The sequence below is a fragment of the Ceratotherium simum genome, chromosome 6 (assembly GCF_057802395.1).
Source record: "Ceratotherium simum simum isolate JZ-2026a chromosome 6, ASM5780239v1, whole genome shotgun sequence".
Taxonomy (NCBI): domain Eukaryota; kingdom Metazoa; phylum Chordata; class Mammalia; order Perissodactyla; family Rhinocerotidae; genus Ceratotherium; species Ceratotherium simum.
The window spans coordinates 69,661,668-69,688,776 of NC_141905.1; positions in this window are offsets into that span (position 1 = coordinate 69,661,668).

The following is a 27,109-nucleotide window of genomic DNA, read 5'->3' on the forward strand; positions in this document are numbered from 1 at the left end:
TAACCACGTCACCTCATTGGTCATTGGTCAGCCTATGGGTGGGCTGCCCTTGGGTCAGGGACTAATCAGCTTCACCTACAAAATATACATCTTTAACTTATCACTACCTTCAGATAGTACTATTACACTGCTTCATGTATAATGAAAGAACTTATAATAGTATCTATACATGTCCCCCTTCCTAGTCTCTGTGCTATTGTCATAATAAATTTACTTCTACATTTGTTATAACCCTCATAATAACTTGTTATTATTTTTGCTTTAAACAATTATCTCTTAAATATATTGAAAAATGAGGAAAAAACTTTTCTAGACCTTTGATTTTTATAATGCTTGGCCAGCCCACGGAGTGTGAGGATGGCATCACTGCTGCATCTTGAGGGTGACTTCCAGTGAAAATACTGGACAGTCCCTGAGTCCCCAGCTGCCTATAGCTCCATTCCAGGCCACATGTCCTCCTTTGGGTAATGGTCTGTCTTAGTTGTATCTGTCCTTATAGTGGACAGGGCTCCCATAGCTCTATAGTTGGTCTTCTTTCCAACTCCTGCTTCCCTACAGATGCCCTTAAGTTCTTTTTAAAGTTTACAAGGACATTGACCTTCATGCCAGAGCATTAATAATCATGATGGCTCACATTTGTTGAACTCTTTCTATATGCTCAACACCTTGCTAAGCCCTTTGTGTGCACTATCTCTTAATTCTCACTGCAATCTGATGAGGTAGATACTGCTGTCATCCCCTCTTTACAGAGGAGAAAATGGAGGCAAGAAGGTTAAGTAAATTACCCAAAGTCATACAGCAAGATCAATAAGGGAATCAAGATTTGGTTCTCAGTGGTCTGACATCAGAGCCAGCCACTCCCAACTACTTCGCTCTACGTCCCCCCAGTGACCTGCCCAGGGACATTTTGCTGCCGTCATAACACGTGCGCCTCCATTGATGTTATACACCTGGAGAACCACTGAGTCTGGGGCCTCATCTTTCCCTGTCCCGGTCTGCACATCTGTGCCTCTGGTTGAGGCGCACAAACACATGTGATTTGGCACTGGACTGGGAGTCAGGGCAGTCTGTTCTCATTCCAGCTCTGTGGCTCACCAGTCATGTCTCCTTAGGCACCTTAGTTAATGTCTCTGGGCTTGTAGTTTCTCAGGACCTAAAGTGAGGGGATTGAACCAGATTATCTCAAAGGGTCCTTCAAGTACCAACGTCCTGTGAGTCTATAAATTAGTGGCCTTGCTGATAGACAGCTAATAATTACCTAACCTGGCAGGACATCTAAGGTTTATTTACTTTAACAATATTTATCAAAACCACAGAGCTTGGCTGCTCACTTTATGCTCATATATCTTCTCCGGCTTCCTGTTTATCCCAAAGGTTATCTTTTCAAACTGCCCTTTGGGTTTATAAAATCCCCTCTGTATTCACTACATACTATTAAGTGAACAAAAAGCAAGTTATAGAGCTGTATGTGTCCTATTTTATTAAAAACAACGAGAGTGTGTGTATATACTTGTATATATAAAATACATACACAATAAAATATATACAAGTAGGGGCTGGCCCGGTGGCGCAGCAGTTAAGTGCTCTCGCTCTGCTTCGGCGGCCGGGGGTTCGCAGGTTCGGATCCCAGCCGCGCACTGACTCACCGCTTGTCAAGCCATGCTGTGGCGGCGTCCCATATAAAGTAGAGGAAGATGGGCACAGATGTTAGCCCAGGGCCAATCTTCCTCAGCAAAATAGAGGAGGATTGGCATTGGATGTTAGCTCAAGGCTAGTCTTCCTCACCAAAAAAAAAAAAAGAAAAAGAAACAATATATATACAAGTATATATATAATACAATAGATTTATATTATACAAATATAATGTATAAAATATAAGTGTATGTATATACTTATATTTATATTGATATTTACATTTATGTAATCTGAAAGGATGTACATCAGAATGTTAGAATGACTATTTCTGCATGGTGAAACAACTGGTGATTTCATTTTGTTTTTTCTTTATACATTGTTGTTCTTTGTAAGTTTTATCCAGTGGAATTGCTTATGTTTTTGATACTTATTGCTTATAAACTCAATAGCTCACAAACCGATAAATAATGTCTCCTTTGGACTCACCATCTCCCTGCCCCTTTAACTTTGTCTCTGGCATCTTCTCCCAGGTTGGCTACACGTCTTTCTTTCTTAAATAACAAGACAAGGGGAGAGAGGGTTCGTGACACATGGGACAGAGTAATCTAACCTCTGGAAAGTCAGCCCTCTCCAGCCCCAGCTTTTGGCTATCCCCCCACCCTCCCACTCCCATTCACTCCCTCTCCTATTTCTTTTTCTCCTTTTGTGTCAATATGGATGAACATGTTCCCCAACAGGTCTTCCCACTTCCAGTTTCTCCTTCTACAACCAATCTTGAGCACTCCCAGCAATCATTCATCATAAATTATGCGTAAATCAGAACAATAATGGAATAAGTGTTGTTTAGAGTTGAGGACTGAGGTTTGAGTCCTGAATCTGCCTTAGGTGTACCAGGATCACGTGAAAAGCACCTGGAAAACTGTAAAGATTGGATCAGTGGGATTGTCATTGCCCAGGCCCTGGGCTGAGTCCCATGGGGGAAATGAGGAGGACGAGCCTCTGCCCTCAAGGAGCTTAGAGTTGTTCAAGAGGTAATGCCAAGGAGGAGGATGGGAAGAGATGCAGACATGATATCCATAGACATGGGAATGAATGACTGGATTCTGCAGAGGAGGAAGAAGGACGAGTCAAGAATCACTGTGGGGTTTGGGGTCGGGTGGCTGAGAAAATAGTGGTGCCATTAATCTATTTATCAATCCATCCATTCATTCATTCCACAAATGCACACTGAGCATCTGCCACCAGCCCAGTACTGTCAAAGGTGCTAGAGATGAAACAGGGAACAAAACAGATAATGATCCCCCACCTACCCCATTTTGCTTACGTTCTATGGGACAACAGAGAAAAAGGAACTAAGCAAGTATATAAACAAGATCATTTCCAAAGGTGCTAAGTGCTATGAAGAAAATAACACTGGGTAGTGTGTCAGAGAGCAACCGGGGGAGGTGACATCTGTGCTTACGTGTCATTAGCTTCTAGAAGTAGAAGTCAGGGGCTGGACTGAGGAGGAAGATGGTGAGTTTCATGGTAGGGCTCTTGACTCAGAGATGCTAAGATTCACGTCCTGGTGAAAATATTTTAACCTCCTCTCAAACTCTGCATTGTATCATTCTCTGGCTCAGAAACATACAGTGGGTTTCCATTGTCTTCTGGACAAAATCCCAGTTCTTTAGCTTGGCATTCAAGGGCCTTCACAATCTCACCCAGCCTGCCCACCTGCCTGCCCCCATCATCACATGAACTTTCCATTCTGGCCTCGATGGGCTCTTCACTGACTCCATCTAGGCTGTGTCCCTTTGCACCTCCATACTTGGGTCCTAGGAAAGTCTCCTGAGTTCTTTAGTACACAACTGTCCTGCTCTTCTCGGGGCTCAGCCCTTTTCTCTTCCTGCCTGCCCTCTTAGATTGTTTAAATGTCTCATGAGCAAGGGCTCGACTCTCCAACAAGAATGCAGTCTCTTTGAGGGAGGGACTGGCCTCTTCATGATCCTCTCTCCATTGGATTTGCTCTGTACACCTACCCAGAAACACATTAAGCAGCTTTACAGATCAATTATCTTCTTGTATAAAATGAAGAAAGCAAGACAGAAGGAGAAGAAAACCAAAGTGTTGCCCAACCAAATTCACGAAGCCAGGAGGTAATAGAATTCAGCTGTAGCCAAGTGTTCAGGAGCAATCCACAAAGAATCCATTCAGTTTGCTAGAGGAATTGGGAGTGAAATAAGCTCCATCTACCTTGTGCATCTAGGGAAGAACCTGCTTGGGAATGCACGGCCTGAGCCAGAGAGTTCTGGAATTCCTCCCATCCCTCAATCCACAGAGAGGCAGAACCCTGGGGTCTGGTCCAGAGTAATCCATAGCCCCTCTCTCCAAGGCCTCCTTCCTTGGTTTCCTAGGCTTTGTCATAATTTCCTCCTTTTAACCTGTGAGGGAATGGGGCACCTCAGTACCCATCTGAAATGCAGCACGATGTGGCTCAGCTGTCCCCTGCCTTCCTTCCTTCCTCTCCTTCAGCAGCATTTGATACTGATGCTCAACTTCTATGTTGTGAGGCCAGGATGTCGGGGCAGTGGGAGGTTAGGAGAGAGACGCGTGATTGTCATGACGGGTGTTTGGGATGAAAGTCAATACCGTAAACACGCATTCATCATGACACTCCTTCTGCCATGTCTTTCATCTGGGGAATCTCAAAGCCTTGGACAAACGGTAATTAATTTTCACAACAGCTTCCACAGGAGGATGAGGTGCTGCCTGCCAAAGGCCAAAGGGGCATTTTCCCAGCATCCCTCCCCCCAACCCCTGCTCACTCCCAGCTGCTGCCCACTCCAAGGTGACAACACCAGGTGGGTAGGATGCCTAGGTCTTAGACTCCTTCTCGGATTTCTCTGCCTAGAAGGCTCCAGGGGTGGATGGAGACTCCCAACTAGCCTCCTGCCCCCACCCCTACCCTGCTTTCCCAGAGGATGACTAAGAGTGAACCAGGGCAGGAGTGGGAGCGTTTCCTGCTTCCACCAGCAGACTGGGGCCAAACAACCAGTTAGTTGACTCAGCAGGAACCACATGGCTCCAAAAATACAACTGCTCTGCTCAGTTCCACCTCGTGCTGCTCCCTTGGCCCCTTGGACACAGTCACCTGCTTCTCTTCCCTCCTCCCCCGACCCCAGGGGAGCTACTTGAAGTGATGTTTGCCTGAATTCTGATTATAGAAGAACTATAAGCTCATTGCAGAACACTTGGAAAATATAAAGAATAGAATTATTTTAGTAATCCCATAATTCTACCACTCCTCAAAGAACCACTTTGAAATCTTGTTATATTTCCTTTATATTTTTTCTATGTTATTTTGGTTTTATTTAAAAATTAATACATAATCATGACAAAATTTTTTGTATATATTATGATATTATATGTTCTCTCTATATTATTTTATACATATAACATAGGATAGAAGGTTATAAAGTGAAAGGTCAAAGTCCATCCCAACTTTCTATTCCCACCCAAGAGGAAACCACTGTTAAGAGTTTCTTGTGTATCCTTCCAGAAATTGCCTATTGCATGTACAAGCAGGCATACACACACTCATTTTACATGGCTGAGGTCATACTGTATGAAAAATTTAGCCTTTTCTTTGCTTCACGTGAATACGTGAGCATTTTTTTATTCCATTAAAAATTTTTGGTTAAACTACATTTTTATTGACTGCCTAACGTTTTACCTTATTGGTATGCCATAGTTTATTTAACATTTTCCCTGTTGTTGGACATTTACTCAGATGAGGGGCAGGGAGAAGGAAGCAAGTCAGAATGAAGTGTTGGGAGGGAGAAGCAAGCTAGGATAGACTGAGGGCCTACTGTGTGCCAACCACTTTTCCTATCTTCCCAATTACTCGGTGTGAGAATTAGGCACCATCCCCATATTGCAGATGAGGAAACTGAGGTTCAGAGAGGTTAAAGAAAAATTTGCTTGTAGGCAAGAGAGCCAGGGTTTGAAGCAAAGTTTGTCAACTCCAAAGCCCATGGCTGTTCTATTTTGCCAAGATGCCTTGGAAAAGTCCCAGCGTTTAAGGTTTGCCACTGCTTGGCATAGGGATGGAGAGAGCTCTTCGTTCACTCATTCTCTCATTCATTCCAATAATATCGATGTGCCAGGCGTGAGGGATTCAGGGGGGAAAGACCCAGTCCATTCCTCTAGAACTTCACAGTTGCATGGGGGTGGACATGTAAACAAACTAGCATAACCTGACATGGGAGAGGAAAGTGCAAGGTGCCATGGGGACCAAACCAGGGGTTCCTCTCCCAGACTCCAAAGGTCAAAGAAGGCTTCCAGGGGGAGGAGACCCTTTGCTGAGTCAGTGCTCTGGCACCAGACAGGAAGTGCCATTGAGGCCTGCAACGCCTCTGTTTCCTCTCCTCCCTGGATCCCATTACACCACAGTCACTGGAGGCCTGGGTTGGCTCCTCCCTGACCTGGCTTTTGCCTCAAGCTTCTTGCCCTTCACAGAATGACTTGCCAGGCTCCCACAGCAGCAGGGTGGGTGATGGGCCCCTAATCTCTGAGAACAAAGTTTCAAGACAGTGTTTCCGATTTGTTCTCTAGAAGTTCGGGAAATGTTTATCATGCTCTGGAGAAGACTGGGCAGCACAAGAGGATTGGTTAAATGCTGGGGCTCTGGATGGACAGATCTGGATTGGAATCCTGCTTCCACCATTTGCTCTGGGACTGCCGGAAAGTCACCAATATCAGTCAGAGCTCTAGGAAACAAGCCACAGAGATGGACCCTGACAGTCTTAAACAAAGAAGGGAAGCCAATGCAGTAGAACTGGCAGGGGTTCAAGAGGGGACAGTGTTAGGAAAGGTGTAGAAATTAAGGCAGCCCTCAAGGCCCAGAGCAGCAAGAGGCACAAAACCAGCCCTTGGCCAGGAAGCATCTAGTCAGGATGCTGATGCCTCTGCAGCCAGATGTCACAGCAAGCAGAGTTCTAACCACCTAGCACTCAGGAGTCCCGGAGCCCAGGCCTCAGGCAGGAGCACCTGATTGGCTGGGCCTTGTCATGGGCCCGCACCTATTGCCAGGAAACTGGAAGGGGGAGAATTTTCCTTAGACCTCAGTGGTAGGAGGTGGGGTGCTCCTTTCCTCCAAGCCAACACACGAGGGCAAGTCCTGCACACTAGCCAGGGGGCTCTGGATCCTGGACAGCCAAAAACTCAATGTCCAGGACATGCCCTGACATCTCAGAACCTCTATAAAAAAGAGACGTGAATAATGTCCACCTCACAGGATTGCTGTGAGGATCAAAAAGTAAAAAAGCAAGCGAAGTATTTAGCACAGTTCCAGACACCCAGTAAATGCTCAGTAAATGTTAATTTATTATTTTTGTTGTTGCTGTAATTATTATGATTACTATTATTATCCACTTTCTCTCTTTTAAAGTAAAACACAGATCGTTTTCGCTATAATGTAATATATAGAAAAGTTGAAAAATACTGAACAGTTGAAAGAAGAGAAAATCACCCACCACCCACAGAAAACCGCTGTCAACATTTTGTTGTTTCCTGCTAATCTGTTTTGTATGTATTGGTTTGGGTTCTTTCATTCTTTCTTCCTTTTTTTTCTTTCAAGCAGCTGTGATCATCCCATGTGTACAGTTGTGTGTCCTGCCTTATAGCATACGCATTTCCTTGTGTTATTAAAGACTCTTGGTAATCAGCATTCTTAAGAGCTGCAAAATACCCTGTGGAGTGGATAGAATCATTCCCTAATGTTGTTTCCACTGTTTGGGGAGGGGGAAGAGGAGAGGGAGGGGTATGCATTTATAAATGATGAGTGTTTTTTCAAAAAAAGTTTCTGATTCTGAAATGCTGCTTTGGAATACCGATTGATACTTCATTGACATCAATTAAGCACTGTGTTCCAAGGAACTTTCAAGAGGCTGTTTTCTAAAATTCCCACACATCTGATGCAGGTCAGGAGGCATGGCCCTCCTGAGTGCATACCACCTCATTGTGTTTTGATGGGACATTTTCACTGCCACCAAGAGTATGCGAGTCCCGCAGTCCCACTGTCACCTTGACACTGCTGGCCTGCCCACTCCTTTCTCACTTTCCCAATATGCTCAACCACTGATTAGACTGGCGTGGTTTACCCTGCCTGTGAGATTACCTGCCATTAGTGTGGTGGAAAGTGCCCCAGCTCTGCCTCTTGCCAGCTTGGGACTTAGGGCAATTTTCTTACTTCTCTCTGTCTTTTCTGGAAAATAAAGAGAATCATGTATAAATTCGCTTAGACAGCAAGCTTTCCTTCTTTCTTTCTTTCTTTCTTACTTGAGTTTTGTATTCTCCTCTTCGGCTCCCTTACTACCCCCCACCCTTCCCCAGCCCCCACCAGCCTCCCTGCACGTGCGGGTCCCAGGCTGGGTTCCAGGAAGTGGCTCTCGCCTAAGGAGCAGCTGGGGATCAGGTGACCCAGCTCCCCACCGGGGGTGACTAAAATGCCAGTGATGCTGATTATTTGGACTTCCTGGGCAGGGCCTGGCACCTGCCGGTGGTGGGGCTTTGGAAGCAACAATAATTAATATTTTGCCGAGTGTGATTCTCATCGCCCCGCCAAGGAGAGGGTCCCACCCTGAGCCGGGATCCCCGTGGGAACTGCCCCGGCAGCATTCCCAGGGCAGTGATTGTGTAATGGGCACCCGCGCCCAGCCAGGGCGGGCTTCCTTGGTGGGGTGGGCAGGCAGAGGATGCACCCCAGCCTCGCCGGCTCAGATAATCAGATATGCCCGGGCGGCGAAGCCGTAACCTTTACCACCACCACCCCGCCCCCAGTCTCCTGGGCCGGGACACCCACGTGGCCTGCCCAGGGCCCCACACTGGGTGGCCAGGCTCCGCCCCTGTTGGGGTGTGGGAGTGAAGTGACCAGAAAGGGTATCTGAGGAGGGCAAAAGGAAATGAGATGTCCCTTCCCCTCCCACCCCCACCTCCCCGCCCTTCCAAAGCACCATTAGAACCTAAAGAAGCAGGGATCTCAGAGGCCTCCTTGCCCAACGCTCTCATTTCATGCGGGAGGAAACTGAGGCCCAAGGAGAGTGAATTGCTCTACTCCAAGTTTCTATAAGAAATGACCAAACGAGGAGAGTGGCTGGAGCCTTTGAAAGCACCGTCCATGACATCGTTTATTGGATGCGATTTCAATGACTCAGAAAGGCTCTGCGACCCTCAAATTCTCCTCCCACTGCCCAGCACCCGAAATCCCACTGCACTTCCTTTACTCTGAGGCTTTGATGCCAATTAAAAGCTAAGCTTCCCCCAGCAGGGATCACGTCCCATGTCAGTAAGGCGTAGTTTCTGTTCCTTTTCTGAGAGCAGGTGTGACGGAGGGAGGGAAGGAGGACATAAAACTTCAGCGTGGCAGGAAGAGTCCTTGTACGGTATTTTTCAGTTTTCACTGAGCTTGCAGTGGCACTCTCCAATCACCTTTGAGACATCGCTGTGAGGTGGGAGAACCCTTAACTGTCATTCCCTTTCATCAGAGGAGGGAAGAGAGGCTCTGAGAGGTTAAGTGACTTGCCCAAGGACAAGCAGTTAGTGTCTGCACAGGGTTGAAATCATGGCACTCACCTGCTCCCCACAGCCCACTGCAAGGGTGTGATATTAGCATTTTTGTTGACTGGTTTATAGAAAAGTATGAAAGCAAGTCCTGGGGTTCAAGATTTGAGAGGGCTTGGAGAAATGCAATGCAGAATGCTTGCCTTCTCTCACTTGAGCCTCACAATAGCCATTTTCCAGAGGAAAAACCTAAAGCTCAGAGATTTACTACATTCAGTCAACTGTGAGCACCTCCAGGGCAAGGAATGGGGTCGTGTCCATCTTTTTATGTTTGATCCATAACTTTATCTGTGAATGTTTGTTGAGTGTTTGCAGAAAGAATCCTGCAAGATCATCTAATACACTCTGTGCATTTTACAGATGAGAAAACTGAGGTCTGCAGAGTTAAGGAATATGCCTAGATCACATAATTAGTGGCAGAGCCTGGACCAGTCTGGTGTCCTTTCCACTTCATTCATTAGTTCAATCATTAATTCATCCATTCATTTATCCAACTATCAGAACTGAGCTGACACACCTCCAGGTAGTAAGCTGGGCTCTGGGAATGCAAACAAACAGGGCAAGGAATAGGGCAAGGAGAGTGGAGTACTTGCTTTGAGTACAAAATCTAAGGGGTGGTGGGGGGTGCCAAAAACCCAGTGACCAAGATAGATTATATTTTAATGCAATATTTTTTAAAATCAAACTGGCAAACTATGGCCTGTAGGCCTGCCACCTGTTTTTGTAAATAAAGTTTTGTTAAGACTAAATCCCAGTCTCTGTTTTGAGGAGTCCCCAATTTCATCAGGGGAGACAGGCCCAAACGGAGTATTAATTTAATTCTCCAAGCGTGTCCTCAGGCAGCAAGCAGGGGGTGAGGGGGGAGTGTTCAAGGCAGGGAAGGAAATGTTGTGCAGAAATCCAGCTGTATGACACAGCCGGGTTTATTGGGGGAACTTGCAGCAAAGTTCGTTGGTGTAGGAGAGACAGGGCCAGGAGCCAGGGGAAGGAGTGGTAAGTGACCAGTCTCAGAGCCTGGGGGGAGAGGAGGAGGCGATGCAGAGCCCACCAGGCCAAGAATGTCCGCTAAGGATTTTGGACTTTACACCACAGACATGGTGACCCTCCCTCGGGCTGACACCGAACCTGAGGGAATCAGACACAAACCAGAGGGGCAGGTCTTACTTCAGAAATAGGCTTAAAACCACAATGAATGTGTCTGGCTGGTTGTCCGCAGATGTCCCTGGGGTATTTGCTCCCCTCCAGTCCCTGTCCCCCAGCCTGGTGCTGTGTGGCTCATCTGTGACCCGACTGCTCCTAGGGGTAGAAGCTGCCAGCAAGCTGCGGCTGCCTTGGGTGAGCTGCTGGGAGCGGGCGGAAACCTTGGGAGGACAGAAGCTGCGAGGAGTTCTCCTCACTTGCTGAGAATGTTACAAGATGCATATTTAAAGATATTCCATGTAAGTCACTCAGAAGAGAGCCTGGCATAAAACAAAAACTCAAAAACATATGGCCATTACTACTTTATGTTTATTATAAAAGTTTTTTTATAATTTTATTAAATTATCATTTGAAAGAAACTTCGCCATGTTTGCAGGATGTTGTCCTGTTCCCCATCTGTTTGTGTTGATTGTTGGTGGTTTCAAAGTACCTGATAGATCAGGCTGTGGGCTGATAGCTGAGAGGACGTGGTGTCTGGGAGAAACTAGAGTCCTGGGGGAGGTTTAATCCAGGAGGACTTCCTGGAGTGGGGGTGGGAGGTGGCTGGGGGTAGAGTTTTATTTATTTTATTTGTTTCCCCCCAAAGCCCCAGTAGATAGTTGTATGTCATAGTTGCACAGCTTTCTAGTTGCTGTATGTGGGACGCGGCCTCATCGTGGCCGGAGAAGCAGTGCGTCGGTGCCTGCCCGGGATCCAAACCCAGGCCGCCAGCAGCAGAGCACGTGCACTTAACCGCTAAGCCACGGGGCCGGCCCCTGGGGGCAGAGTTTTAAAGGAATTGGTGAGAAGATGGATGGAAGCATTCTGAATGACATGGATCTGAAAGATGGAACAATTTTTCCTACCTCCTGTGAGTTAACTGATATCACATACCTAAAATGGTTGGCATGTAACCAGGACCCAGAGATTGGCGGGTGATAAAGAAGGAAGGGTAGGGACAAGGGGAAGGGAGAGAGAGAAAGGGGCTGAGAAGCAGGAGTCCTCGGTTCTAGGCACAGCTTTGCCTCTGGTTAGCTATGTGAGACTTGGGGGGACATCACTGCCCCTTTTGACCCCTCAGATGTCTTTTCTTTAAAATGGATTATTCAGGCTAAGATTTCCACCTCTGAGAGTCCCTGGTTATAATAAACATAAAATAATGACAGTTATTGTTTATTACTACCTACCACCAATCTCTCTTCTACATGATAAACTTAACATCTCACTTGGTTTTTACAAGAACACTGTTAGTGGACTTCATTATTATTCCCATTATATTGATAAGGAAATAGAGGCCCAGAGGAGTAAAGTAACCTGTCCAAATGGTAGCTCTCGTAAGTAGGGTCTCTGACTCTGGGAAGGCAGAGAGATGCTGCCTCCTGGGGGCTGTCCCCTCTACAGAGTTGCATTTCCCCACGTGACTGGGATCGGCACCAGCCACAGCTCCCTGGAGACACCGATGATGCAAGGCTCTCCTGCCTTGTTTCACTGCCCAGTTTCTGTGGCAGCACCAGCCCATAACTTGAACATCCCACTACCCACCCACACCCCCACCTCAGCACAGTGAGTTTCCCCAAAAGCTGTGTCACTCTTAACAGATGACACTCAGGAAAAAGCTCTGTGGTTGAATCACAGTGACCACTTCCTGTTCCCTTCAGGGTCCCCTGTTCTCCAGAGCCCTCACTCTGCCCTGCCCTGTTTAGTAATAAGAGCCACGAAATTTATGACCCCTAGACTGCTAGGGAGGCTTAGTCACCCATTCCTATAGCCTCGTCCTATCAGGCTGAGGGGCGCTGACTCTCAACGTCAGCCCTATTCCACAACGCTGCTATGGAGAGCCTGGTGGGAGACCCTGGCTGTCCTGAGACTGTGTAAGGAGGCAGAGGGAAGATGCCCATCCCTCCAGACTGGTGATGCAAGGCTGATGGGGCCAGGTGGGTGGATGTTCAAGCCTCAGCCATGAAATAAAGGAGTAGTCACTGACCCTGGGTGCCTCCTGGGCACCCACTCAGGGGGTATTGTTGTCTCCATGCACATGGGTCAGGTCACCGAGTGGAAAGACAAACACAGACAGGTTGTGTGTCTTGAGGGAAACCCCACTTCTCTCCCAGTTGCTCAGAAAGGGCTTCCTGGAGGCTGACAAACTGCGATGAACGAATGTTGACTGTGAGAACGGAGGAAGTCATCAGATATTTGATGGGCTGCCCAGAGGAGAAGACTTCCTCTGGGTGAATGCCGAGAGCGGAATTTAGGACCATCAGGGCTCGTTTAAGATCTTTAGAAGTCTTCAACCTCTAAAGATTACGGTACTTCTTGCCTGACCTCCACCCCGATAGGTAAAGCAAAATAAAACAATCTAAATCTTAAAAACAAGTATAAGGAAGTTCAGTAAAGTTCTGATTTTTCCCGTGATGACGACTTCAGTGCTTTTGTTTTCTTCCCTTTTTTTTTTTTGGATACTCTCAGTTGTCAAGGTCCTTTGAAACACTTTTTTGTGCTTTCAGATGCCTCCACTTTGCTGATTCCATAAGCTCTGCTTGGTCTGCCTGTTGTATAGTCCTGCGCTGGGAACAGTGGATGGGTGTCACTGGGCCACACGTGCCGGCTACTATAGGGAAGATCTTTCTAGCCATTTGTGTTGTGTGACCACTGAGTGGGCTGCACCAGGGAGGGAGTGCCTGGTCACTGGTGTGTTCCCATCCCCACCGAGGCCAGAAGTCCCTGTGATGGGGACGGGATGGGCGGGAGGGGGAGTCTGGACAGGGAATGGGTCCCTCTCTAACGTCCCTTCCAGTCCAATGATGCTAGGGTAGGAATTCCGAGCTTTGGAAGGAAAGCGTTCATGTGGCCACAGGGGTTCATAGGGGTCACCAGCTGTGGGGGTGGTCCTCTGGGTTCCTGTTGGGGACTTGGAGGAGAGGAATTTCCCTTTCCAGTTGGAAGGCAAGCTTAGCCCTGCCTTGGAGGCCTTGGACCAGCCCTGCAGCTACATCTGAAAACTTGCCACATGGTCGCACCAGTGGTGGATGGACCAGGACCAATGGGCGGGACCAAGGGGCGTGTGGGCCACCAATCCGAGCACTCTGTGTTCAGTCCTGTTTACGTGTACGTTCCCTCTGCTGCACCATGAGCTCCTTGAAAGGCACAACTGCCTTATCGGTCCTTGTGTCTCTGGTGCCAGCCCTCAGCTGAATTAATTGAGTGAATAGAGTCAGGAGAAATGGGATGGCATATTTCTTTTAGGCGGTACGTAAATGCACATTCTATAGACAATAAATAAAATGGCTTTGATTGTTTAGTGACTTTCCCAAAGGATACATAGTTAATTGGTCATGACGTTTGCCTCTGGAAAGGGAGACCAAGGGACTAGGGTCTGCAGGTGGGAGAGAGATGATTGGTCACTTAATATCATTTTTATCATTTATTAGTTATATAAACTAAGCATCAAATGCTGGGTTAAAAAGTCTCCAAAGTGCCTTCAGCAACCACGATAGGAGACTTCAGAGGCGGAATGGAAGTCCTGGAGGTTGTGAGTGCATCACACTCCTTAGAAGAGGCTCTCGACCTTTTACTCAACTTTATTGACTTTCGGTTTGTAATTTTCACAACAGTGAAATGTTTATTTTCCAGTATAGAGCTCATTAAACACATGAAATTAAAAGCAGGCTTGTGATAAGAGAGGAGTCGGAACAACAAGTGTTTCATTTTGGGTACATCAGTTGACAGTCACCAAGATGACCAGGAGTTATTGGCAAAAGATTACCTTGTATTCATATTTTTTTCAGAAAGGGAGTCAAAATACTTCTTAGTTAAAATCAGTTATTCCAGACAAGCCATACACCGTGAGACCGGGCAGGTAAGCAGGAGAATAAACTGCTGGTCCCAGCTGAATTCTAAATTCCCAGAAGGCTTTCTCAAAGTCTTCAGAGTAGAGTTTACTGACACCAAGAAGTTTGCAACTGTCCAAAACGAGGGGGTTTCCACTTCCAGGACCAATGCTGGGCCACAGAGCCTTTCCTTAGCCTCTCGCCGACTCCACGGCAAATCCAGATGTCCTTCTGTCACCGGTGTTAACACCCGGCTGCTTGACCTTGGGGCATCACTCAAACTCTCTGCACCTCAATTTCCTCAATAGTCGATTAGAAATTAAAATTCCTACACTTTGTTCTGTATCCTGATTGCGATGCTAGTTACATAAATCTACGTGTGTTAAAATGCATAGAACTGTACACCAGAAAAACAGAAGTCAATTTTACTGTACGATAATTTAAAAACAAATTTTTAAAAAAACCCTATGCTTTAAGTAAGCACTTCTTACCTGGCATCCTTTTTTCGTGTTTATTCTCTCCGGTATCCAGTACAAGGTCTAGCTCACAGTGGACATTCAAAAAGTTGTATATTTGTCAGATGAATGAGTGAATGAATATCAGACAGAACAGAATGCTGATCCCAGGCAGGCACTCAATAGTTGTTCCTTTCTGTCACCTTCCTTTTAGTCATTTCAGATAACAGGACATAGTGCAGGTCTTCAGAAAATCCTAACAGCTTGCTCAGTTCTCTACCACTTGGGCAATTTTTGACCTAAGCGGAGAAAAAAGGCGGTGCTGGCAGGGAGAGTGACCTGGCTGATCTTCTGTGGCCACGGATACATTCTAGATTGTCGGAGAGTCTTCTCCATGCCAGGCACTGTGCTAAGTAGCGTGGACACCCAGTCTATTTAGACACGTCCCTCTCCTTGGTCAACTTGCACAGTGGAAACTGAGCGTTTATCTCAATGCCCTGGGTTAACACGTGCTGGAGGATCACCCAGCTTCTGGTATTAACAGAGGCCACGGCTTATTTCCAGTGACCCAATGGGTGTTAGAGTGAAGGAAGCTGGGCAGGCAACCGGCCAGCGTAGCCAGAGCCTGCCAGCATGGACCCTGGCCTTGATCCACCAGTCCCCCAGCCCTAATCAGGTGCGGAGGGACCAATTTGTTCTAAATAATCAACAAGGGTGGGAATAATGAAACAGGAAACGAATGTATTCGTTTATAAGGGAACTGCTTGAGTCTGACAGCAGCAGCATTGTTCTCTCTCCTGAGAATAAGGCAAGCCGAGGCTACTATATAAGCCGAAGGTTGCTCAGAACATAGAAAGAGCACAGAGGGACCTGGGAATTCTTTAAAGGAGGCAAGTGGTGTTGTAGAAAGAGGGTGGCCTTACAGTCAGAAAGATTGGCTTGAAATCTGGCTCTAGCACTGTGTGACCTTGGGCAAGTTACTTAAAGTCTCTGTGTCAGTTTCCCTGTAAGTAAACTGGGCACAATTACACCTAACTCATACTGTTTTAGAGTGTAAATGAGATAATACATGGGAAGATGCAGGCACAAACTAGATATATCACCAAGTGGTCCCTTCCTTTTAATTTTTTTTTTTTTTTTTTTTTTTGGTGAGGAAGATCAGCCCTGAGCTAACATCTGATGCCAATCCTCCTCTTTTTTTTGAGGAAGATTGGCCCTGGGCTAACATCCGTGCCCATCTTCCTCCACTTCATATGGCACGCCATCACAGCATGGCCTGACAAGCAATGCGTCGGTGCGCACCAGGGATCCGAACCTGCAAACCCCAGGCCACCGAAGCACAGCGCGCGCACTTAACAGCCTGCACCACTGGGCGGCCCCCTTTTTAACTATTTTTCGTAGATAACTTTCATTTGCAAAGATAATACATGTTAATTATTGAATATGGAAAATATTAATAAACCAAAAGGAAAAAATTAAAACCTCCCATAATTCCATCATCCGGAGGGAACTGTTAGTAGCATTGTAGTATTTGTCCTTCCAGGCTTTTCATGTATTATCATTTTTTAAAACAAAAATGGGATCCTACTCCCAGGTGGTCTTACAATACGCTCTTTTCACTTCTGAGTGTGTATTAACACCATCTCATGTCTTTAAATGGTCTTCTGCAGCATCTTTTTTTTTTTTTTGCTGAGGAATGTTCATCCTGAGCTAACATCTGTGCCAGTCTTCCTCTATTTTGTATATGGGTCGCTGCCACAGCATGGCCACTGACGAGTGCTGTAGGTCCGAGCCCGGGAACTGAACCCAGGCTGCTAAAGCAAAGCGCGCCAAACTTAACCACTAGGCCACGGGGCCAGCCCCAGCATCATTTTTTTTAAATGTCTGGCATAGTGTCCTACCATACGGCCATACCGTCATTTATTTAACCAATGCCATATTGTTGAGTATTTTCACCATTATAAACAATGCTGAAATGAACATCTTAGCAGCTGAACGTCTTTTATTACTCCCCTATGATGAATTTCCTGAAGGAGGATTGTTGGTCCACACTGACAAACAGCCTTCCAGAACCTTCCTACCAGATCATGTTCCCACCACCAAGTCCAGCAGTGTCCATTATCTTGATCACAGGTGAACTCTGGGTTTTGTCATTTTTTTTTTCTCCAACAGCGGTAGCCTAAACATTTTATCTTCTCTGTGCTCTAGGGATATTTCTGTCCAAATACATAAGTTTGGTCTCCCAGCCTCAGAAGGCCTCTTCTGCCCTGTCTACTTCTGGAGACATAAGCTCTGCCTATTGTCTCTTGCCAGTTTTTCATCCTCACCACCAAGTCTTCTCTCACAGAGGACCCATGATAATTAGTTAAATGACTATTTAACTGCTATTGTCTACATTTCCCAAATCTCGTCAGCCTTGTTCACAAATCTCATCAAGGGCAAGTTCTTTCCTGAGAAGATTGCCACAGATAGCTAACATCACTCATTTTCTGTTGACACTCCTGGTTTCCACCTCCAAGACTGAGGCTCTGGCTTTGTCTCTAAAGGCAGGGGTGGGGAGGAGCGCGTTTTATCAAAGCTGAAAGTAACAAATTGGGTTCCTAGGACAAATAGCAGGAAATGAAGGCTCAGCTCAGAGGAAGGGCACCCATGGGGGAAAGAGGTGTGGGGAAAGTGGAGGCCCCTGTCCACACGTGTGTTCCTTGTCTCTTTGGCCCCACGTCACTCCAACCTCCGCTTCCACCATCACACCTGCTTCCCTGACTCCCCTGCCTCCTTCTTTCCCTTACAAGGACCCTTGTGATTACGACATTGGGCCCACCCAGATAATCCAGGACAATCTCCCCATCTCAAAATCCTTAACTTAATCACATGAGCAAAGTCCCTTTGGCCATGTAAGGTCCCATCATCATAAATTCTGGGGATTAGGACCTGGACGTATTTGGGGTCATTATTCTGTCCACCTCACCTGAGTAAGTCACTTTCCCTCTCTGGCCTGAGTTTTCTTATCTGCAAACTGTGAGTCTTTGACAAAAAGCTCTCCAGGGTCCCTTGCAGGTTTGGGAATAATTCGAAATGTGAAATATAGTTTAGCTGAGGTGTAGGAACTGTACTGAATTTCTCCTGGGTTTCCCTAATTTCTTCCTGTATGACTCTACCCTCTCCCCTGAATGCTACTGATGTCATTTGCACTTAGGCTTCTATAAATTGAACAAGCCAGCATAGAGTGCTTTCTATGTGCTAGGCTTGTTTCTAAGCACTTTGAAGCTTTGAAACCATTTAACCTTCATAACAACCTCATGAATGAAGTAGGATGGTAATCCCTATCTTATAGAGGCACAGAGAGGTTAAGTAACTTGCTCAAGATCACGGAGTGGCAGGGATGAGGTCAAACTTTGGCTTTCTGACTACAGTTTGTACTCTTAACAGCTGGTGACCTGGCCTTTCCTCGAAGCCCTTGAACCACAGTCATGTAGCCATTGCTTAAGTCTTCTAGACTGAGCAACTCGAGAGCAGAAGCCTTGTGTAATTCTGTGAGTCCCAGCCCTGATAATGTTCTGGCACAAAAATGAAGGAAAAAATGAATGAATGATGAATGAACGAATGAATGAGTGGACATGGGCATTACTACTTATTCTCCTGAGAATCTCTATAGATCGGAGCCGTGGTTGCAGGACATAATAATAAACATTTATGGGGCACTTCAAAAGAGAGCAGGATCCTCATGCCAGCACAGGGAGGTAGGTACCATTATTATCCTCATTTTACAGACAAGTAAACTGCAGCAGAAAGAGGATAAGTAACTCGCCCAAAGTCGGGAACTGGATCTGAGTTGAGATCTGCTTGACTTCCACGTTTGCATCATGAAGGTCAGTAAGAACTCCCCGAGGCCTGCATTTTTAAAGTTAGGACAAGTATGACTCTGGACAACCAGAGAGAAGGAAGGAAGCAAAGGAACATTTTATTGGGCAACACTACACGCCAGGCTCTGGTGCCAGGTGCTTTATGTAATATTTCCCATTTAGTCCTCAGAACAACTTTATCATCCCACTTCACAGATGAGGAAACTGAGGTGTAGAGAAATTAAGAGACATTTCTAAAGTCTACTGTTAGAGCCAAGATTCAAAACCAGGTCTGTCTAACTTCAAAATCCATGATCTTTCCACCATCACTAGGCTGCTGGGCCTCAGTTCTTTCATCCGTAGAAGGAATGAGTTGGGTGAGATGATCTTGGAGCTCCAGCTCCCCTTATGTTTTTAAAGCCAGCATTAATTGTGTGCTTATTGCACGCCACGCACAGTGCTGAGAACTTCACATACATTATGTAATTTCATCCTCACAACACCCTCTGAGGCGTTATATTATTGTTATTTCCACCTTTCAAATGGAGAAACTGGGGCTCAGACATAGAGATACTGTCCAAGGTTACACAGCTACCAGGAGGCCCAGCCTCAGTTTTAACTGAAGCTTGTTTGATTCTTAAGCCAAACTCTTGCCCATACCCTCCACTGCCTCCAGCAGTCTCAGACAGCATTTGGAGTGAGGACATCCTGTGTTCCTACAGAATCGGAACAAGGCTGGAGGAGACGTGGGATGAGTTCCTCAATGCGTGGGCCCCTCTTCCTTTGGATTTCAAAGACTCCCTTCACTGAAGTTTTGTTAGAGTCAAAAGGTGACATCCTTCCGTGGACAGTTGGCCAAGGCTCAAAGTCCAGCCTTGGCACCTCAAGGGCTTGGCCGTTGTCTCCGATCTTTTCAAGGCAACCCTAGATTGTTCTGTGGCTCTGTAGTTATTCTCCCTTTTGCTTCCTTGTCGTCCACCTTTTCTTTTCTTTCTTTCTTTCTTCTTTTTTTTTTTTTTGGTGAGGAAGATTGGCCCTGAGATAACACCTGTTGCCAATCTTCCTCTTTTTGCTTGAGGAAGAGTGGCCCTGAGCTAACATCTGTGCCCATCTTCCTCTATTTTTTGTATGTGGGACACCTCCACAGCATGGCTTGAAGAGTGGTGTAGGTCCATGCCCAGGATCCAAACCCATAAACCTGGCTGCCAAAGCAGAGCATGCCAAACTTAACCACTATGCCACTGGGCCAGCCCCTCACCTTTTCAAGAGAACACTTGAGAGACAGCAGCTGTGTGTCCTACTTGTAGTGATTGAAGGTGATGCTGACTTGCGGAAAAAACAGTTCCCAGGACCTTCAAGGCCTCCAACAAAAAGAGCTATATTCTCTAAACACTTTGAGAACAGAAGCTCTCTGTCCCATTCACAGCTATACCCCAGAGCCTTATAAGGTGCCTGGAACAAAGCAGGTACTCGGTAAACTAATGATGAAAAGGGGCTGCCTAAGGTAATCAGCTGGAAAACTGGGGTAGAGTGATGGGCTAAGATTTGTAGTGGCAACCTAGAACAAAAGCACGTGCACCCATGTGCGTTCACCCCAGAGCGAAGGCTCAACAACCCCTGTGTTGTGCTGGCCTGTGTCCCTCCACTTCTCTCCACGTCGTGTGAGCTGGAGCTGTCAGTGCAGACGGTTCCTGCCCACCTGGGCTTCTGGCCTGAAGAATCTCTCTCTCTCTTAATTGTGGTAAAATACACATGATACAAAATTTACCATCTCAACCATTTTTAAATGTACAGTTCAATAGTGCTACATATATTCACGTTGTGCCACCAATCTCAGAACTCTTTTTATCTTGCCATACTGTCTCTTCAGCCTTGTGTTGTCCCATTTTCATCCACTATCTTGGATTTTAGCTGCAAATACATAGACACTGGGTTTCGAACTCTTTATAGATTCTTAGTGCAGTACAGGACAGTACTGGTGCTCAATAAGTGTTCACTGGGTGATTAATCTTCCTCTTTTATTTTCTCCTGCATGCTTCAATCTCTTGGTTGAAGAGCGGCTTTTGCTTTTTGAGGCACCTCACAATTATAAATACTTCTTGGCTGCCCTCTACTGGTATACATGAAGAAGTGACACTCAGAACAATCGGTTAGTCTTTCCCGCTGGAATAAAGGGGCTCTTTTTTCCCTAACTCGCTGGACTTCACACCACGTAAAATTGTGATGGATCCAAAGTTGACAATGTAGCCACACCTTACAGATGAAGTTGACCCATAGAATGGTGCTTCTCAAACTAACTGTAGTGAAAGACTAGTTTTTTTTTCTAAAATTTTTATTGAGGTAACATTGATTTATAACATTGTATAAATTTCAGATGTACATCATTATATTTCATCTTCTGCTTAGACTACATGGTGTTCCCCACCAAAGTCTAGTTGTCATCCCTCACTGTACACCTTTGCCCCTTTACCGCTTTTGCCCTCCCCCCACTCCCCTTCCCTCCCTGGTAACCACCAATCTTCTCCTTATTTGCGCATTTGTTTGTTTATCTTCCACATATGAGTGAAATCACACGGGATTTGTCTTTCTCTGTCTGACTTATTTCGCTTAGCATAATACCTTCAAGTTTCTTCCACGTTGTCTCAAATGGCAAGATTTCATCTTTTTTATGGCTGAGTAGTATTCCACTGTGTGTGTGTATGTATGTGTGTATGTATTTATACATATATATTTTTAATATAAATACCACATCTTCTTTATCCATTCATTGGTTGATGGGCACTTAGGTTGTTTCCAAGTCTTGGCTATTGTGAATAATGCTGCAATGAACATAGGGGTGCATATATCTTTTTGAATTAGTGTTTTCATGTCTTTGGATAAATACCCAGATATAGAATAGCCAGATCATATAATAGTTCTGTTTTTTATTTTTTGAGGAAACTTTATACTGTTTTCCATAGTGGTTGCACCAGTTTACATTCCCACCAGCAGTGTATGATGGTTCCCTTTTCTCCACATCCTCTCCAACACTTGTTATTTCTTGTCTTTTAATAATAGCCATTCTGACATGCGTAAGATAATATCTCATTGTGGTTTTGATTTGTATTTCTCTAATAATTAGTGATGTTGAACATCTTTTCCTGTGCCTGTTGGCCATCTAAATATCTTCTTTAAAAAAATATCTGGAGGCCGGCATGGTGGTGCAAGCGGCTAAGTGCGCATGCTCCGCTGCGGCGGCCCAGGGTTCGCCGGTTTGGATTCTGGGCGCGCATCAACGCACCACTTGGCCAGCCATGCTGTAGTGGTGTCCCATATAAAGTGGAGGAAGATGGGCACGGATGTTAGCCCAAGGCCAGTCTTGCCCAGCAAAAAAAAGAGGGGGGGATTGGCAGATGTTAGTTCAGGGCTGGTCTTCCTCACACACACAAAAAAATCTGTTCAGATCCTCTGCCCATTTTTTAATCAGGTGGTTGTTCTTTTGTTGTTGAGTTGTATGAGTAATCTTCTCCCAATTGGTAGGTTGTCTTTTTGTTTTGTTGGTGGTTTCCTTTTGTGTGCAGAATCCTTTTAATTTGATGTAGTCCCATTTGTTTATTTTTTCTTTTGTTTCCCTTGCCTGAGGAGACATATTCTAAAAGATATTGCTAAGACCAATGTCAAACAGCGCACTGCCTGTTTCCTTCTAGGAGTTTTATGGTTTCAGGTCTTACATTCAAGTCTTTATTCCACTTTGAGTTAATTTTTGTGTATGGTGTAAAATAGTGGAAGGACCAGCTTTTAAATTTTTTAAATCTGTTGTAAACCAATCTATTTGTAAAATACAATAAAAATGAATTACTAGATAAATTACATTAAAAAACAGACATAAAAAATAAAAATATAATTTTTATTATCAGATTCAACAGACAAAATTACATTTCAATAAATATAATCAGAACAAACATAACATAGGAAAAATAAAATAATTGCAAAATCTGTATGCATTGGTCATTGAATGTGTGTATTATAGGTGATTAATATAGAGGATTGCTATTAAGCTAATAAGTTTTTGTTGTTCTGCAATCATAACCAAACAAAAAAAAATGGGTAAAATATAGTATTTCCCTTTGAACTTCTAATGAATAGCATGTACATCAATACTAAGGGTTTTTGTTTTTTGTTTGTTTGTTTGTTTGTTTGTTTTTGTGAGGAAGATCAGCCCTGAGCTAATATCTGTTGCCAATCCTCCTCCTTTTTTTTTTCCCTTTTTCTCACCAAAGCCCCAGTAGACAGCTGTATGTCATAGTTGCACATCCTTCTAGTTGCTGTATGTGGGACGTGGCCTCAGCATGGCCGGACAAGCGGTGCGTCAGTGCGCGCCCAGGATCCGAACCCGGGCCGCCAGTAGCAGAGAGCGAGCACTTAACTGCTAAGCCACGGGGCCGGCCCCTAAGGGTTTTTTTTAATGGAAAAATACACATGCTTATGGCTTGTTAGCCTATTGAATCCAGGCAGAATGGAATATAATGCTACTCGCAAGGTACGATGTCTGTTGAAACTCTCTCTATGTTTTGTTTTAATAAGAGCTCTAGTGGAGAAAGAGTCTCACAGAAGTTTGTTAATGGAATGGAAGAAGAAATTTTAAAGCAATTTCAAGAAGGTCAGGATTTTCATATCTCACTTTTATCCAAAATGACGCAAACGATTCTGATTTTCAAAATCCATCTTCAATTCCCCATCAGTTGCCTGTTCCACCAATTTATCCTATAAGGTTATAAGTTAAATCAAATTATCTTTTTTTTTCCCTTGAGGAAGATTAGCCCCGAGCTAACATCTGTGCCAGTGTTCCTCTGTTTTGCACGTGGGTCGCCACCACAGCACGGCTGATGAGTGGTGTAGGTCCGAGCCCAGGATCCAAACCCTCAAACCTGGGCCACCAAAGCCAAGCATGCCGAACTTAACCACTACACCATGGGGCCAGCCCCCAAATTATCTTTCAATGAAAGTAATGGCTTATGGATCTGTGAATTTCCCATGCATGGATCACCTTTCTTTCTTTCTTTCTTCCTTCTTTCCTTTCTTTCTTTCTTTCACTGAGGAAGATTTGCCCTGAACAAACATCCATTGCCAGTCTTCCTCTTTTTTTCTTTTTCACATGAGCTGCCACCACAGCATGACTGCTAACAGACAAGTGGTGTAGGTTCTCACCTGGGATCTGAACCTGGGCTGCCGAAGCAGAGCATGCCAAACTTCACCACTAGGCCACTGGGGCTGGCCCTGGATGTCTTTCAGTGGAAATAAAATGTAAACAATTCTGTCAACTCTGTAAGGCATTTGGCCATAACATTTCACAGATGTGCAGTATCAAGGTCATCAACTACTTTATTGATGACTGTTGTTAAATTATGGACCATGTTATAACAGTCTGTGGAGACTCTGTTCTTCCAAGATTCTAACTTTCATTTTTGCTCTTTGATCTTATCTGTCATAGAAAATTATATTGCATTCTTTCCTCGCTCGGAAGTAGTAAGATCATCAAAAATGCCAAAAATATCACACAAATAAACAAGTCTGTTGTCCAAATGTCCACTACATTTTTAAAAGGTTGGGACCTTATAAACGTAGGCTCTTTAGTTTCTAAGAACACTAAAAGTATGTTTCATATTCAAATTTTGCCCTTCAGTAAGCATCATATCTCAGTGGGCAACAATAGTTGTTTATGATCAGCTTCCATATTATCACATAATAAAAAGAATAATCACAAATTTAATAGTTTTTGCACAATTCACAATTTTTTACTGTGTAACTAGACACTGCTTAGTTCAGCTAAAATATTTTCATTGCAAAAGTTTCTTGATGAAGGAAGCAGTGTGTTGATTTACATTCTCTTGCAAGCTCCTTAATTTGGGTAATAACTTCAGAATGTTTTTCTGTCAATGCAGCTGCACCATTAGAGCATATTCCTACACCAAACTTAAACTCAAACCGCATTCCTTTTTTTTTTTTTTTTTTAAAGATTTTATTTATTTTATTTTTTCCCCCCAAAGCCCCAGTAGATAGTTGTATGTCACAGCTGCACATCCTTCTAGTTGCTGTATGTGGGACTCGGCCTCAGGATGGACAGAGAAGTGGTGCCTCAATGCGCACCCGGGATCCGAACCCGGGCCACCAGCATTGCAGCGCACGCACTTAACCACCAAGCCACAGGGCCGGCCCTCAAACCGCATTCCTTAACAGTGTAATCCTTCATAGTTTTATGTAGTTCAGAGCTACTTGTGTTTGTCATCAAGGAAGCTGAAAAAAAATTCTTCCTCATATCTTCACCATATTCAAATTGCATATATACCAAATTAACTGTCATGTTAGCAGTATTCATGCGTTCAACAACTTGCAATGAAAAATGCTTTGCTAGCTGTATTTATTTTGTGAGTTAATCTGCCACGTCATTAGCTAGTTACTGAATTTGTCCAGTTATGAAAAATAATACTTGACCTGCCTCCTTTGCCATAGACTCACCCATAATTTCCAAGATCTTTGATATAGTCTTGCACTAATGTCTATTATTTTTTCTATTTTAACATCCCAAAGTGCTACTTTATAAGACAGAAATTACCAGTGTTTATATGTGAAATACTGAATCTCCGCTTCTATCAATTTTTTAATTCAATAGTCTTTCTTTCCAAGTGTTCTTTAGGTTTTCAATTTACTTCTTTCGTTTTCTGTGTAAATGCTACCTAACTTTGATGACTTTATTTATTAGCTTTGTTAGCTAGTATATCTCTACAAATAACAGATTATAGTTTTAGCACTTCATTATCAATTATGGCTACAAAACTGAGTTCGACACATGAGGAATTATACTTCCAAGTAAAACTAGTACAAGTTCCTTTGGTTTTAATTTCTTCAGAATCACTTTCACAGTCATCATTTGTTTTATTATTGCTGCTGCTGTGTGTTAGGAAAAGTATGTCGTTTCTTGATTGAAAGAAGTCAAGTGAAGTTTGTTCTGACATCTATAAATTACAGTTAAATATTATTATGAAAATTTTCTTCCCTAATTTAGCTAATATTTTTAAATTATAAACTTTAAATATAGTTTTTTCAAAAATGTTATATTTAGTAAGTAAAAACAACAAATTATGAAAAGAAATAAATGCTTTTATTTTCTCAGATTTTTATATGCATTTGGTTTACAGTTGACCAACTAACCTTAAAATATCACACGTAGTAGGTGCAGGCTGGTGGTATATCAGTTAAGTTTGAGCATTCTGCTTCCTCGGCCTGGGGTTCACCGGTTCGGATCCTGGACACAGACCTACTCACTGCTCATCAAGTCATGCTGAGGCAGCTTCCCACATAGAAGAACTAGAAGGACCCAGAACTGGGCTGGCCCCGTGGCTTAGCAGTTAAGTGCGCGCGCTCTGTCCGCTGCTGGCGGCCTAGGTTCGGATCCCGGGCGCGCACCGATGCACCGCTTGTCCAGCCATGCTGAGGCCGCGTCCCACATACAGCAACTAGAAGGATGTGCAACTATGACATACAACTATCTACTGGGGCTTTGGGGGAAAAAAATAAATAAATAAAATTATAAAAAAAAAATTATAGAAGGACCCAGAACTAGGATATATAACTATGTACTGGGGCTTTGGGGAGAAAAAAGAAAAAAAAGTATCATACATGGTAACATGGTCCTACTATATACACAGCTCTCAACACACGTGACTCATAGACAGCACTTGGCATATCCCTTGTTCAACGAGACAAGTTCCCTGATTGTGCACTTGGATGTCAAATTGCTATAAAAGTTTCTAAACATCTAACTCTCTATTCTGTACTGCTCTCTTTGTGAACTGATAATAAGCAGTTCGTAGGCCGTAGGGATCCATGGAGCACATGCTGAGTAATATTGACGAGAAGACCTAAGTGGCTTGCCCAGGGTCCACTGGTGAGTAAGGAGCAGACCACCTTCCTCCTAGTCTAATGCCCTCTTCATTTTTTTCTCTAACTCAGTTTCTTCATCTATTAAATGGGTTGTTGAGAGGATTAAATGAGATTATCCATGAATTGTTTAGCGTAGAGTCTGGTATAGAGCAGATGCTATGACTATTATTATTAACTCACTGTGTAAGGGAGACTGGTATCTCACAAACCAGACTCCCAGCCTCCAGTGACTTCCTCAGGACAAAGTCGTGTGGGGAGGAGTCAGTCAACTGGCACCATTCGATGAGCACAAATACTCACCAATGCTCTTGTCTCTTGATCTTTTCCTGTTTGAGAAGGAGCTTCTATTTGAGGTCTTTATTTACAGGTCTCTGTATTACACAACTATGGGAATGGTGCTCCCACGAGCTGTGCAGTGCAATCTACACAGTTGTACATGGTGACATGTCTAGACCAGCCAGGGCCAAGACTTGACACTGGGACACAGTCTCCTTCCAGGTAACAAACTCATCAGCTTTCCGCTCAGGGAAGTTATTATGGCAACCATAAAACCAGCTTAGATATATAATATAATATAATATAATATAATATAATGTAATATAATGTAATGTAATGTAATGTAATGTAATATAATATGACATAATATAAC